The following is a 12,982-nucleotide window of genomic DNA, read 5'->3' on the forward strand; positions in this document are numbered from 1 at the left end:
CATCACGCAAACCAACCTCCCATCCATTGACTCTGTCTACACTTCCCGCTGCCTTGGCAAAGCAGCCAGCATAATTAAGGACCCCACGCACCCTGGACATTCTCTCTTCCACCTTCTTCCATTGGGAAAAAGATACAAAAGTCTGAGGTCACGCACCAACCGACTCAAGAACAGCTTCTTCCCTGCGGCTGTCAGACTTTTGAATGGGCTTACCTGGCATTAAGCTGATCTTTCTCTACACCCTAGCTATGACTGTAACACTACATTCTGCACTCTCTCCTTTCCTTCTCTATGAACCGTATGCTTTGTCTGTATAGCACGCAAGAAACAACACTGTATGTTAATACATGTGACAATAACAAATCTAATCAAATTATATTGCAATTTCTATGCATGATATTTTGTACCAAATAGATAGTAAAATATTTAAATCTGTCAAAAACATTAATCGCAGAGAGGGATGAGAGATTTTTAGCTTTAGAAAAATGTGTTTTTTATCGTTGAATCATTTAGTCCAGTAGTTTTATTATTCAAGTGTTGCAGGCATCTGCAGAATGAACTCATTTGGGATGCTCACAGTAAACACAGCGATGGCAATATATTTTTAAGTCACTTGACATTGATGCATCATGAAAATATCCTGTAAATTATTGGTAATGTACATGTCTGTATCTATATATTTATAAATAATTCAAACAATAACTTTCCAGTGCTTCAATATCGAAGCAGCAGTCACTAAGGCCACAGCATTCCCAGTCCATAAGTAGCTTTGTTTAAAAACACTATGGGCCCGATTTTACCAAAACTTTGCGCCCGTTTTCGGGCGTGAAATCGCGGTAAAGTTGGGCGTCGGGCCTATACCACGATCTGCACCCGATTCCGAGCAGATCGCGGCTTTACCAACACCCGATTCGGGCGCGGGTCCGGATTTTTCTCGAACTGCGCATGTACAGTTCAGAGCTCCGATCGGTCCGGCAGCGCTAAGCCCCGCCCACAGCGCGAATCGGACCGGAGCCGGCAAAAAGCGTATGGGCGCGCTGGAAAGGGGATTCCGGGCTCGGATCTATTTGACGCCCAGATTCAGCACTTAGACTCAAAATGGTAAAATCAGGCCCTATGTGAATCACAACTGTGAACCAAAGCTATGATCAGTTCAAGCTACACGGCGCAGTGCAAATAAATCATGTGGAAAACAAAGAACAAAGAAAAGTACAGCACAGAAACAGGCCCTTTGGCCCACCAACCTGTGCGGATCATGATGCCCTAACTAAACTTAAAAAAAAACCTTCTGCCCTTACTCGGTCCATATCCCTCTATTCCCTCCCTATTCATGGACCCATCCAGATGCCTCTTAAATGTTGCTGATGTGCCTGCTTCCACCACCTCCTCTGGCAGCACGTTCCAGTCACCCAGGACGAGAGGGATGATCCCAATTTTGTGTGCAGAAATTAATAACCTACTTGTAAACACATCAATGCTACACTGTACGTATGTGTGTGGTAAAACATTGATCTGGCTAAAAGCTTACTCTGTCAGTGTCGCTGTATTCAACCGGTATTTTTTTTTTTAAATCAAAAATCTTACTGATAGTATTTGATTAACTGGAACACAAAGTCAACTTTAAATGAAATAAATTTCAATCAATTTGCTGAAATTGTGTACTAATGATCCCACCTGTAAAGGCCAATATACAGCAAAGACACAATGTAGTACCTTTCACAGTACAAATATACGTAGGAACCATCTATTATCAACAAAATACATCAGGGAGGGCTCACAAAGCCCAGAATATAATTAGGGCTTTTTGGCAGATTAAAATTGCTCTAATGCTTAATGGTACTGAACGTTAATCCGTTAGATTACAACCTATTTAACCTCGTGTCCATTCCTCTCTGTATGTGGATACGTTTCAATATGTAAAATTATGATTAGTCACACCATTGGTGCACCCTTTCCCGATTGTAATAATCTATAATTGCATTACTCACATGTCAAAGCCATAATGAGACATGTATTAGAAATAACTGGATTGGCGGTGCCAGACAAAACCACCATTGACATCCTGAAATACTTGAAACATTCAGGATACAAGCTAACATTTTTTTTCCCCAGAGGACATAACAACTTTGTAAAACGCAATGCCCATTGTAAAGAATATTTAGCCCTTTTTAATCCTCCTGCAAAACCTAATCCTCTGAACTCCAGCATTATTCCCAGACCCTACACCCACAATGCCCCTCAGTTTGATCATTAGAAAGTGCTATATTAGTGCAAATATTTTGCTTTATCCATCATTTTGATGCAAAATCGAATTTCGCTGCTAAGATCAGTTAAAGCTTTCATGGTACAACATACTGTACAACACATTTGGTGTACATATATTTCATGTACGGGGCGGCAGAGTGGTTATCACTGTTGCCTCACAGCGCCAGGGACCCAGGTTCAATTCTGGCCTCGGGTCACTGCCTGCGTGGAGTTTGCACGTTCTCCCCTTTTGTCCGCGTGGGTTTCCTCCAGGTGCTCCGGTTTCCTCCCAAAAGATGTGCAGGTTAGGTTGATTGGCCATGCTAAATTGCCCCTTAGTGTCAGGAAGGCTAGCAGGGTAGATATATGGGGATACGGTCTGGGTAGAATTGTGGTCGGTGCAGATTCGATGGGCCAATTGGCACTGTAGGTATTCTATGATTCTATTCTATGTTCTTTTCAGTACTGAAGGAGAGAGTATATTCAGGATGCTGATTAGCTTTCTGTGTATTTCCAGCATTTTCCCCTACTGCAGTGCTCTTTAAAGTTTGTAGTCTCAGTTGGATTCAGTTGGCGATTAGGGGATTTTCGCATTAACTTCAATGCATTGTGAATGTAAGCCTACTTGTGACACGAATAAATAAACTTTAAAGTAAGTCAGTGTTTTTGGTCATTGACTTGGAAGGGTCATTTTGCAATTTCAGTCCTTTTCATTGACATTCATTAATTTCCAATTTGGTAGGCACTTCTGTTGCTTTTACTTTGATGATTACAGAGGTTGTGACATCTGTAATATCTGCATCAATTATTACCAGGGAAATTCTCTTGCACTTCTGCAATATTTCCTAAAGAAACTGCCTTAATCTACTCTCTTCTGAATCAGTGTTACAGCAAAAACCCCAGAGCTTAAATGGTTAAATATCAAAACTTAAAATAAATTTTGATATTCATTTATTCCTGAATCGCACAATTTGTTCTTAACACCGCAATGCTACTGGCTGTGAAAATCTCGGCACAATAAAGATGCAATGAAATGAAGGTTCCACTTACAAGTCTGTTCAGATTTCATCCATTACTATTTCCAAAAGGATTCAGGGAAGGCTTCTCTCCGCTTCACAAAATGTTGTTGCTCCCCAGAGAATCCATTTCTTTTTTCAATGCCTTCTTTATTGGTGCTAGGAAACAAGAGTGACTGTTACTAACTTAAGATGTCAGTAGTCAAAATCATCTTAGGATGCTGATGTTAAAATCTCCAACTGCGCAGGAAGATTTCGAATACAACACTCACTGCAAATTAGCTGGAACAAGTTCCTTGCAGCCCTGTGTGTGGCCTCTTGTCTGTTGAAGAATAATCTGCCTGAATTGCTTTCCCCCTCCACTCTGATTGCAAAACCCTGGCAAATTTGTCTTGCTGTTTGATAAAGCAAGGCCGAAAAGTATTCAAATTCTGCAACCGCACCACAAAAAAACAAAACGAGGGCAAAATCCAATCTGATCACTTCAGGTTATGGGACAGTATCAAATTGAAGAAAGATGCAAGTTCTGTACACTAGCACGGATCATTACGTCTCAATAAAACCAACTGTTTAACACTGACACAAAAAGGGGGAAAGGCATTTTCAGCTCAGTTAAACTGACAACACAGTTCCTGATGAACAGTGATGAATGTAGCTAGACCAAGCTTTCCAGCAGACACTGCCGGTTGGTGCCATATGGTGCAATCACTGCAATTACTTCAAGTAATGATCCTGAAAATAGCTGGGTTTCCATGCAAGAAAACCCTCCAAAAAATGTGTAACTTAATCAGATTTAAAGATGTTCCATTTCCAAATTCATTTCCATAATCCGAAGTTTAATTACTGACCGTTAGCTTAACTAACTGGGTCACATTTGTCAGACAATTTCCCCTGCATTAGCCAATCATGCCTTCACTGAAAATTACGATTCTGTTGAAGGATTTTCATTTCCTTAACTTAATTATGTAAAGGAACTGTGGAGCCGAAACCAGAACCATGTAAAATTTCAATCACCTTGCAGCCATCATGTACCATTTTGCAAAAAAATATTAAAAGGGGAAGTGGTCTTAATTTTCCAAATGCCAAACTCCCAATTGTGCAAAAGAAGAGTATCTTGCACCAAAGCAAGTTTTACAGAAACATATTTATATGGTTTCTCAATTAACAAACATTTATAACTAACAATTCTTCTTGCTCAAATACTGACCTGCATGAAATTATGGTATTGGGTTGTTCTAAGCATGGTTACCTTACATATTAATAAACTCAGTTTATGACTTATTATAAAACAATGTTCTAGAAGAGTTGGGTAACACATTTTAGCAAATTTGACAAATTAGAAGGAACGAACTATATAGTCTTTGTGGTTTCTTAGGCTCTTACAGATAACTTAGTTTTTCCTTATTGGAATTGATAACAGCAGCTATCATCTGGTCATAGAGTCAAAGAGGTTTATAGCATGGAAACAGGCCCTTCGGCCCAACTTGTCCATGCTACCTCCTTTTTTAACCCCTAAGCTAGTCCCAATTGCCCACGTTTGGCCCAATTCCCTCTATACCCATCTTACCCATGTAACTGTCTAAACGCTTTTTAAAAGACAAAATTGTACCCACCTCTACTACTACCTCTGGCTGCTTGTTCCAGACACTTACCACCCTGTGTGTGAAAAAATTGCCCCTCTGGACCCTTTTGTATCTCTCCCCTCTCACCTTAAACCTATGCCCTCTAGTTTTAGACTCACCTACCTTTAGGAAAAGATGTTGACTATCTAGTTGATCTATGCCCCTCATTATTTTATAGACCTCTATAAAGATCTAAGCCTCCTATGCTCCAGAGAAAAAAGTCCCAGTCTATCCAGCCTCTCCTTATAACTCAAACCATCAAATTTTGGTAGCATCCTCGTAAATCTTTTCTGCACTCTTTCTAGTTTAATAATATCCTTTCTATAATAGGGTGACCAGAACTGTACACAGTATTCCAAGTGTGGCCTCACCAATGTCTTGTATAACTTCAACAAGGCGTCCCAACTCCTGTATTCAATGTTCTGACCAATGAAACTAAGCATGCCGAATGCCTTCTTCACCACTCTATCTACTTGTGACTCTACTTTCAAGTGGTCTTGTTTGTGTTAAATGTGCCATTTGAAGTGTTAAACAGTCTCCCTTTAAATTCATAAAAGCTAAATACAGCCTTAGGGTCCCGTTCAGTAATGTTGAAAGCCCATTGATCCGTTCTCTGCATTTTAAACAAGTATGATAAAAGATACAACACACCACACTTATGCCCATGCACACACGCAATAATTCATCCAGTGAGATGGTAGATATAACTGAGATGTTGTGTCATGCATTACACAATGCAACATCTGGGTCGCTGACCGAGTAAGTCAAGTTGCATTTTTATTTTGTGGCATTGAGATTTTAAATGTGTATTTTAGGAACTGAATTTTTTTATTATTCATTTATGTGAAGTGGGTCTCGCTGGCTAGGCCAGCATTTATTGCCCATCCCTAGTTGCCATCAAGAAGGTAGTAGTGAGCTGCTTTCTTGAACTGGTGTTGGTGTTTTTTAACCTAGTGCGTGAGACTTCTTTCTGTTCTTGAACTGCTGCAAGTCCCTGAGGTGTAAGTGCACACACAGTGCTGTTAGGGAGGGAATTCCAGGATTTTGACCCAGCAACAGAGAAGGAACAGCCATAGACCTGGATGTCTTCATACACCTGTCACTGAAGATAAGCATGCAGGTGCAGCAGGCATAAAAAAGGCAAATGGTATGTTGGCCTTCATAGTGAGAGGATTCGAGTACAGGAGCAGGGATGTCTTGCTGCAATTGTACAAAGCCTTGGTGAGGCCACACCTGGACTACTGTGTGCAGTTCTGGTCTCCTTATCTGAGTTAGGATGCTCTTTCTCTAGAGGGAGTGCAGAGAACGTTTACCAAACTGATTCCTGGGATGACGGGACTGACGTATGAGGAGAGATTGAGTTGGTTAGGATTGTATTCGTTGGAGTTCAGAAGAATAAGAAGGTTCTCATAGAAACTTATAAAATCCTAACAGGACTAGACAGGGTAATGCAAGGAGGATGTTCATGGTGGTGAGGGTGTCCAAAACCAGGGTCACAGTCTGAGGATACAGGGAGACAGTTTAGGACAGAGATGAGGAGAAATCTCTTCACCCAGAGTGCCTGTGGAACTTGCTACCACAGAAAGTAGTTGAGGCAAAAACATTGTATGTTTTCAAGAAGGAGTTAGATAAAGCACATCGGGCAAACAGGATCAAAGGCTGTGGGGGAAGGCAGGATCAGGCGATTGAGTTAGATGATCAGCCATGATCATGATGAATGGCAGAGCAGGCTCAAAGGATTGAATCCTCCTCCTGCTCCTATTTTCTATGTTACCACTTCCAAGTCAGGATGGTGAGTGAACTTGGAGGGGAACCTCCAGGTGATGGTGTTCCTAGGTATCTGCTGCTCCAGTCTTCCTAGATGAGAGTAGTCATGGGTTTGGAAGGTACTGCTTAAAGAATGAGTTCCTGCATTGCAACTTGCTGCCACTGTTGGTCAGTGGTGGAGAGATTGAATGTTTATGGCAGGAGTAGCAATTGAATTTGCTGTTTTGGCCTGGATGGTGTCAAGCCTTGTTGGAATTGCACTCATCCAAGCAAGTAGAGAGTATTCCATTACACTTCTGACCTGTGCCTTATAGATGGTGGACAAGCGTTAGACAGTACTTATATGGTTAGTCCAGTTCAGTTTCTGGTCAATGGCAATCTCCAGGATTTTGATAGTGAGGGATTCAGTGATGGTAATGCCATTGAATGTCAAGGGACGATTCCTAGATCCTCTCTTGTTGGAGATGCCTGGCATTTGTGTGGCATGAATGTTACTTGCCACTTGTCAGCCCAAGCTTGGGCATTGCTGAGGTCTTTTTGCATTTGAACATGGACTGCTTCAGTATCCGAGTCGTCGCGAATGATATTGAATATTGTGCAATTATCAGGGAACATCCCAACTTCTGTGCTTATGATGGAAGGAAGGTCAATGATGAAACAGCTGAGGATGACACAGTGCTTAGCACTGCTGCCTCACAGTGCCAGGGACCCGGCTTCGATCCTTGGCTTGGGTCACTGTCAGTGTGGAATCTGCACGTTCTCCCCGTATCTGTGTGGGTTTCCTCCAGATGCTCCGATTTCCTCCCACAGTCTGAAAGACCTGCTGGTCAGGTGCATTGGCCATGCTAAATTCAGTGTACCCGAACAGGCGCCGGAGTGTGACGACTAGGGGATTTTCACAGTAACTTCATTGCAGTGTTAATGTAAGGCGACTTGTGACATTAATAAATAAACTTTAAACTTTTAAGATGAATGGGCCGAGAACACTACACTGAAGAACTCCTGCAGTGATGTTCTGGAGCGGAGATCATTGAACTCCAATCATTCCTTTGTACCAGGTATGACTCCAACCAGCAGAGCGGTTTCCCGGATTCCCACTGATTCCAGTTTTCCAGGGCTCCTTAATGCCACACTCAGTCATTGCTGCCTTGATGTCAAGGGCAGTCACTCTCACCTCACCGCCGACTTGAAAGGTTAGATCCGTACAACGTTATGAATTCCTGAAAATCTTCTGAAAGCTCTTAAGTTGAGAAGGACATGCCAGTTATTCCACCTCTTTTATTCCCCATCCAATTTTTAAAAACGTTATATCCAGTCAAAGTCCAAAGTCTCAACCAGTGAGACATTACAGGTCCAAGCTGACAAGACAGGCAAGCCTCTTCCTGTCTTGGGCTTGATCTACATGATCCAAGCTGATAGGAGCAGGCATGGCACCCCTTCTGGTGCTTGATCTCATTTGCATCTTAGCCAAACGGCCTAGGTGCCATTTTTAAAAATTGCTTCAAATGAAGCCTCAGTGTAACCTTATTGACTTCTATCAAGTGCAGGACAGCAAAACTACACTTGATCTTAGCCAATTCACCATCCAGTTAAAGCAACACCAGCAGAGCCCTTGGAACTGGTCAGAATGGTAAAGGAGGTTTGAAAGTCATGTTATTTTTTAAAAGAGGACATGGGGAGGATGGTGAATCTAAGAGCTCCAATTGGTCAAATAGATATTTAGCAGAGATCGTGCTCCTGATATAGGGGTGAACTGTGTTTGCAAAATTATCATGGATGGATCTGCTACAGTACGGGCACTGCTTTATCCTGCAAGCAGAACTTATTCTTCAAAATTAGCTTTAATTTTCTTTCCTGTAATATCTTTATGGATAATTTTATGTAGATTTGTAATTATGAATTTTGTATACTATAATAAGTTAAATATATAAACCAATGAACATTTCATTAAAAAGTTGCATAAAAAGTGGCATTTACGCAAGCTAACCTCCTCAAGCAGCTCAAAACTTGCCCTCTTGGGTACTCGGTGCTCAGTAATTTTGCAAGGCAATGCAGAGCTTTTTTCCCGTGCAAACCTCTTTGCAATTCATTGCACGCACCTTTGCTTCAGGACTTCATTTATATTGCTGATTCTATACAAAAGGATTCCCTGGGTACACATCAATACAAAGATGGCAGTACAACTCTGAACAGAACCAAGCACACCAAAGCTCTGGAGCACGAGTGTGCCTCGGAGTTGTTTCACACTGGTTTCAGCTCCCAAAGAGTAGTTTCCTACTCCAGTTCAGCATTTTGCATTGAATAACCTCAAAGTGGAACACGCTGTATGGATGAGTTGGATTTGCCTGTACTTCCTGTAATATTCAGTTTGAAATATCTTAGAATTTACTTTTACAGATCTGTATGAATAAGGGGCGCGATTATCTGGCCCCGCATGCTCACACGTAAATCACACTAAGGTCAGAGAATTGTGGGGGAGGGGCTATCGCACAGTTCACGCCGGTGGGGGTTCATTTCAATATACAGGATCAGTTTGCAGCTGGATTCTCCCGGCTCCCGCAATTCTCCGACCCTTGGATGCTGCAGAAACTCTGTGAATCATTACAGGTCTCCACAAACAGAGACCAGTTGAGCTCGAAGGACATTGAAGCCCCCGGGTGGTTGGGCAAATGGCTGGGCATTGCCAGCATCTTTAGGTCCCAATCCAAAAGAATTCTAAATGTGGGGGAGTTCAGTGAGAATCTCCCACAGCTTCGAAAAAATGTCTAAGTGTGGTTGAATTGCAAAGCGATTTGCACCAAACCACCAGTGGCCAAACCTCCAAGTTCCTCTGGTTTGGCAAAGAAATGATGTGGAGATGCCGGCGTTGGACTGGGGTGGGCACAGTAAGAAGTTTCACAACACCAGGTTAAAGTCCAACAGGTTTATCTGGCAGCACAAGCTTTCAAAGTCTCGCTCCTTCACTCACCTGATGAAGGAGCGAGACTCCGGAAGCTCGTGCTGCCAAATAAACCTGTTGGACTTTAACCCGGTGTTGTGAGACTTCTTACTTGGCAAAGAAACCCAGTTTCTGTGTATCAACATGAGGAAAGACAGCATAGCGCTTGCCTATGGAACGAGGGTGTGTGCTGACCGGGAGAGACTTTCATTTTTGGCTCTCTTTTTCACATTGCTGCTAGCCTGCAGGTGAAGGTTGAACACTAGAAGCACACTAGCATAAAAGGCAGGGAGCGCGCTGACTATTGCACATTAACTAATATCAAATTTGAACTGTACCTTCACAAATTTTATAAATAAAATAGATTTTGGGGAAATAATCTAATTTTCAATTGAGGCAGCAGGCCTTGAACATAGTTTACAGGACAGTAACTAGTCAATACCCCTTTACTTTCTTTTAAAAAGGTCTCTTTCATTCTAAAATGTTGTGAGCCTCACAATTCAATAATGTCGCAACTATATTTACAAAGAATCAGCTTTGATATTGCTCTGTGACTACTGGCCCCCATAGCCCAGGGCTCCAACAATCAGTGGTTGAAAATCAATATTAAGTAAAGAAGATAAAGCCAAAACAGAGACTTCCCCGGGAATTATAGACCGGTGAGTCTCACTTCTGTTGTCGGCAAGATGTTGGAAAAAATTATAAGGGATAGGATTTATAGTTATTTGGAGAGTAATGAATTGATAGGTGATAGTCAGCATGGTTTTGTGGCAGGTAGGTCGTGCCTTACTAACCTTATTGAGTTTTTTGAGAAAGTGACCAAGGAGGTGGATGGGGGCAAGGCAGTGGACGTGGTATATATGGATTTTAGTAAGGCGTTTGATAAGGTTCACCATGGTAGGCTTCTGCAGAAAATGCAGATGTATGGGATTGGGGGTGATCTAGGAAATTGGATCAGGAATTGGCTAGCGGATAGGAAACAGAGGGTGGTGGTTGATAGTAAATATTCATCATGGAGTGCGGTTACAAGTGGTGTACCTCAGGGATCTGTTTTGGGGCCACTGCTGTTTGTAATATTTATTAATGATCTGGATGAGGGTATAGTTGGGTGGATTAGCAAATTTGCTGATGACACCAAAGTCGGTGGTGTGGTAGACAGTGAGGAAGGGTGTCGTAGTTTGCAGGAAGACTTAGACAGGTTGCAAAGTTGGGCCGAGAGGTGGCGGATGGAGTTTAATGCGGAGAAGTGTGAGGTAATTCACTTTGGTAGGAATAACAGATGTGTTGAGTATAGGGCTAACGGGAGGACTTTGAATAGTGTGGAGGAGCAGAGGGATCTAGGTGTATGTGTGCATAGATCCCTGAAAGTTGGGAATCAAGTAGATAAGGTTGTTAAGAAGGCATATGGTGTCTTGGCGTTTATTGGTAGGGGGATTGAATTTAGGAGTCGTAGCGTTATGTTGCAACTGTACACAACTCTGGTGCGGCCGCACTTGGAGTACTGTGTGCAGTTCTGGTCCCCACATTACAGGAAGGATGTGGAGGCTTTGGAGAGGGTGCAGAGGAGGTTTACCAGGATGTTGCCTGGTATGGAGGGGAGATCCTATGAGGAGAGGCTGAGGGATTTGGGATTGTTTTCGCTGGAAAGGCGGCGGCTAAGAGGGGATCTTATTGAAACATATAAGATGATTAGAGGTTTAGATAGGGTGGATAGTGATAGCCTTTTTCCTCTGATGGAGAAATCCAGCACGAGGGGGCATGGCTTTAAATTGAGGGGGGGTAGTTATAGAACCGATGTCAGGGGTAGGTTCTTTACCCAGAGGGTGGTGAGGGATTGGAATGCCCTGCCAGCATCAGTAGTAAATGCGCCTAGTTTGGGGGCGTTTAAGAGATCCGTAGATAGGTTCATGGACGAAAAGAAATTGGTTTAGGTTGGAGGGTCACAGTTTTTTTTTTTAACTGGTCGGTGCAACATCGTGGGCCGAAGGGCCTGTTCTGCGCTGTAATGTTCTATGTTCTATGTTCTATGTTCTAAAACTGAAGAAATTTGTTAGACAATGCATCTAAGAGAACCTATTTCTTTCCTCTAGTCTTAGTGCCTGATGCTGGTCTAACTGTACTTGGAAAAAAACAGCACAGTATATTGATGAAGATTCAATTTAGGCGCACCTATTTTATATCATAATGCAATATAATATATATGCATATCTACCTATCCCCTTTATTTAGTGCATTGTGACTTAACTTGATGACATCTTAATGCAATTACAACATGTCTATGCAGTGGATAATTTATCACGACCAGTCTACAGAAGTATCACTTAAATTGTTGCTAACACAATTTAAAATCAACTTTAGGAGAGTGGTGTTCTAGGCATAACAATAAAAGCCCTTAAAACATAAGCCAAAGGGTCCCTGTGCACTACACCACTTAAATACATGATGATAGAGCTTTCAGGCTCATTTAGTACGTCTGTGCTGACAAGCTGTGGTTACTATCACAAATAGCCCAATATACTGTAACTGACAGAATTCTTCTGCGATAAGTACTATTTAAAAAATTAGATACATATATTAATGCTGTCCAACAAGAGGAAAACTAATTTCGAATCAGTTTTGGATTGGTTGTAGGTTCAAAATCCTGCTTCAAGATGCAAGGCTAAGGAAGTACTGCATTGTTAAGAGTTCTGTCCTGAAGGTAATTAAACTAAAGCTTCTTCTCTGTTCTGAAGTAAAAAACAGAAAGTGCTAGAAAAATTTAGCCAGTCCAACATTCATAGTGTTTCTTTTTGCTTTTATCTTCTCTGTTCTGTTCGTTGGGTTAGACATTAAATATCCCACAACAATAGGTGACGAGTAGTGAGTGCTTCCAGTTCTTCTCGGACAGCACTATTCTCTCAAACAGCACCCAAAAGTAAAGTAAAGTTTATTTATTTGTTACAAGTAAGACTTACATTAACACTGCAATGAAGTTACTGTGAAATTCCCCTCGTCGCCACACTCCGGCACCTGTTCGGGACAATGCACCCTAACCAGCACGTCTTTCAGAATGTGGGAGGAAACCGGAGCACCCGGAGGAAACCCACGCAGACACTGGGAGAACGTGCAGACTCCACACAGACAGTGGCCCAAGCTGGGAATCGAACCCAGGTCCCTGGCGCTGTGAAGCAGCAGTGCTAACCCACTGTGCCGCCCCAAACAAAACAAAGCTCAAGTGAACACTCATCTCATTGTTATTTGCCAAATAACTGTTGCCTTTTACTACATCAAAAGTGAACCATTGGAAGTAAAATGCATTAGATGTGTCACTCCATAAATATTTCTTTCATTTTAATTGCTGTAAGTAATGGAGAAATTCTATTCTCCCTCAGCACTCTGTTACATGCCATTAGTGT

The 12,982-nt window shown here is 42.0% G+C and overlaps 1 protein-coding gene across 4 annotated transcripts in view; it reads right to left on the reverse strand.

The window, feature by feature from the left end:
• The window catches only part of peak1 (pseudopodium-enriched atypical kinase 1), a 239,668-nt gene that overhangs the window by 118,685 nt on the left and 108,001 nt on the right, over window positions 1-12,982 (reverse strand). For all 4 annotated transcript variants that reach the window (XM_078199947.1, XM_078199944.1, XM_078199946.1 and 1 more), the window contains exon 3: window positions 3,295-3,419. The gene's annotated coding sequence lies outside the window, so the exon portion shown is untranslated. The remainder of the gene's footprint in view (window positions 1-3,294; window positions 3,420-12,982) is intronic.

This window comes from Mustelus asterias, chromosome 29 (genome assembly GCF_964213995.1).
Source record: "Mustelus asterias chromosome 29, sMusAst1.hap1.1, whole genome shotgun sequence".
NCBI lineage: Eukaryota > Metazoa > Chordata > Chondrichthyes > Carcharhiniformes > Triakidae > Mustelus > Mustelus asterias.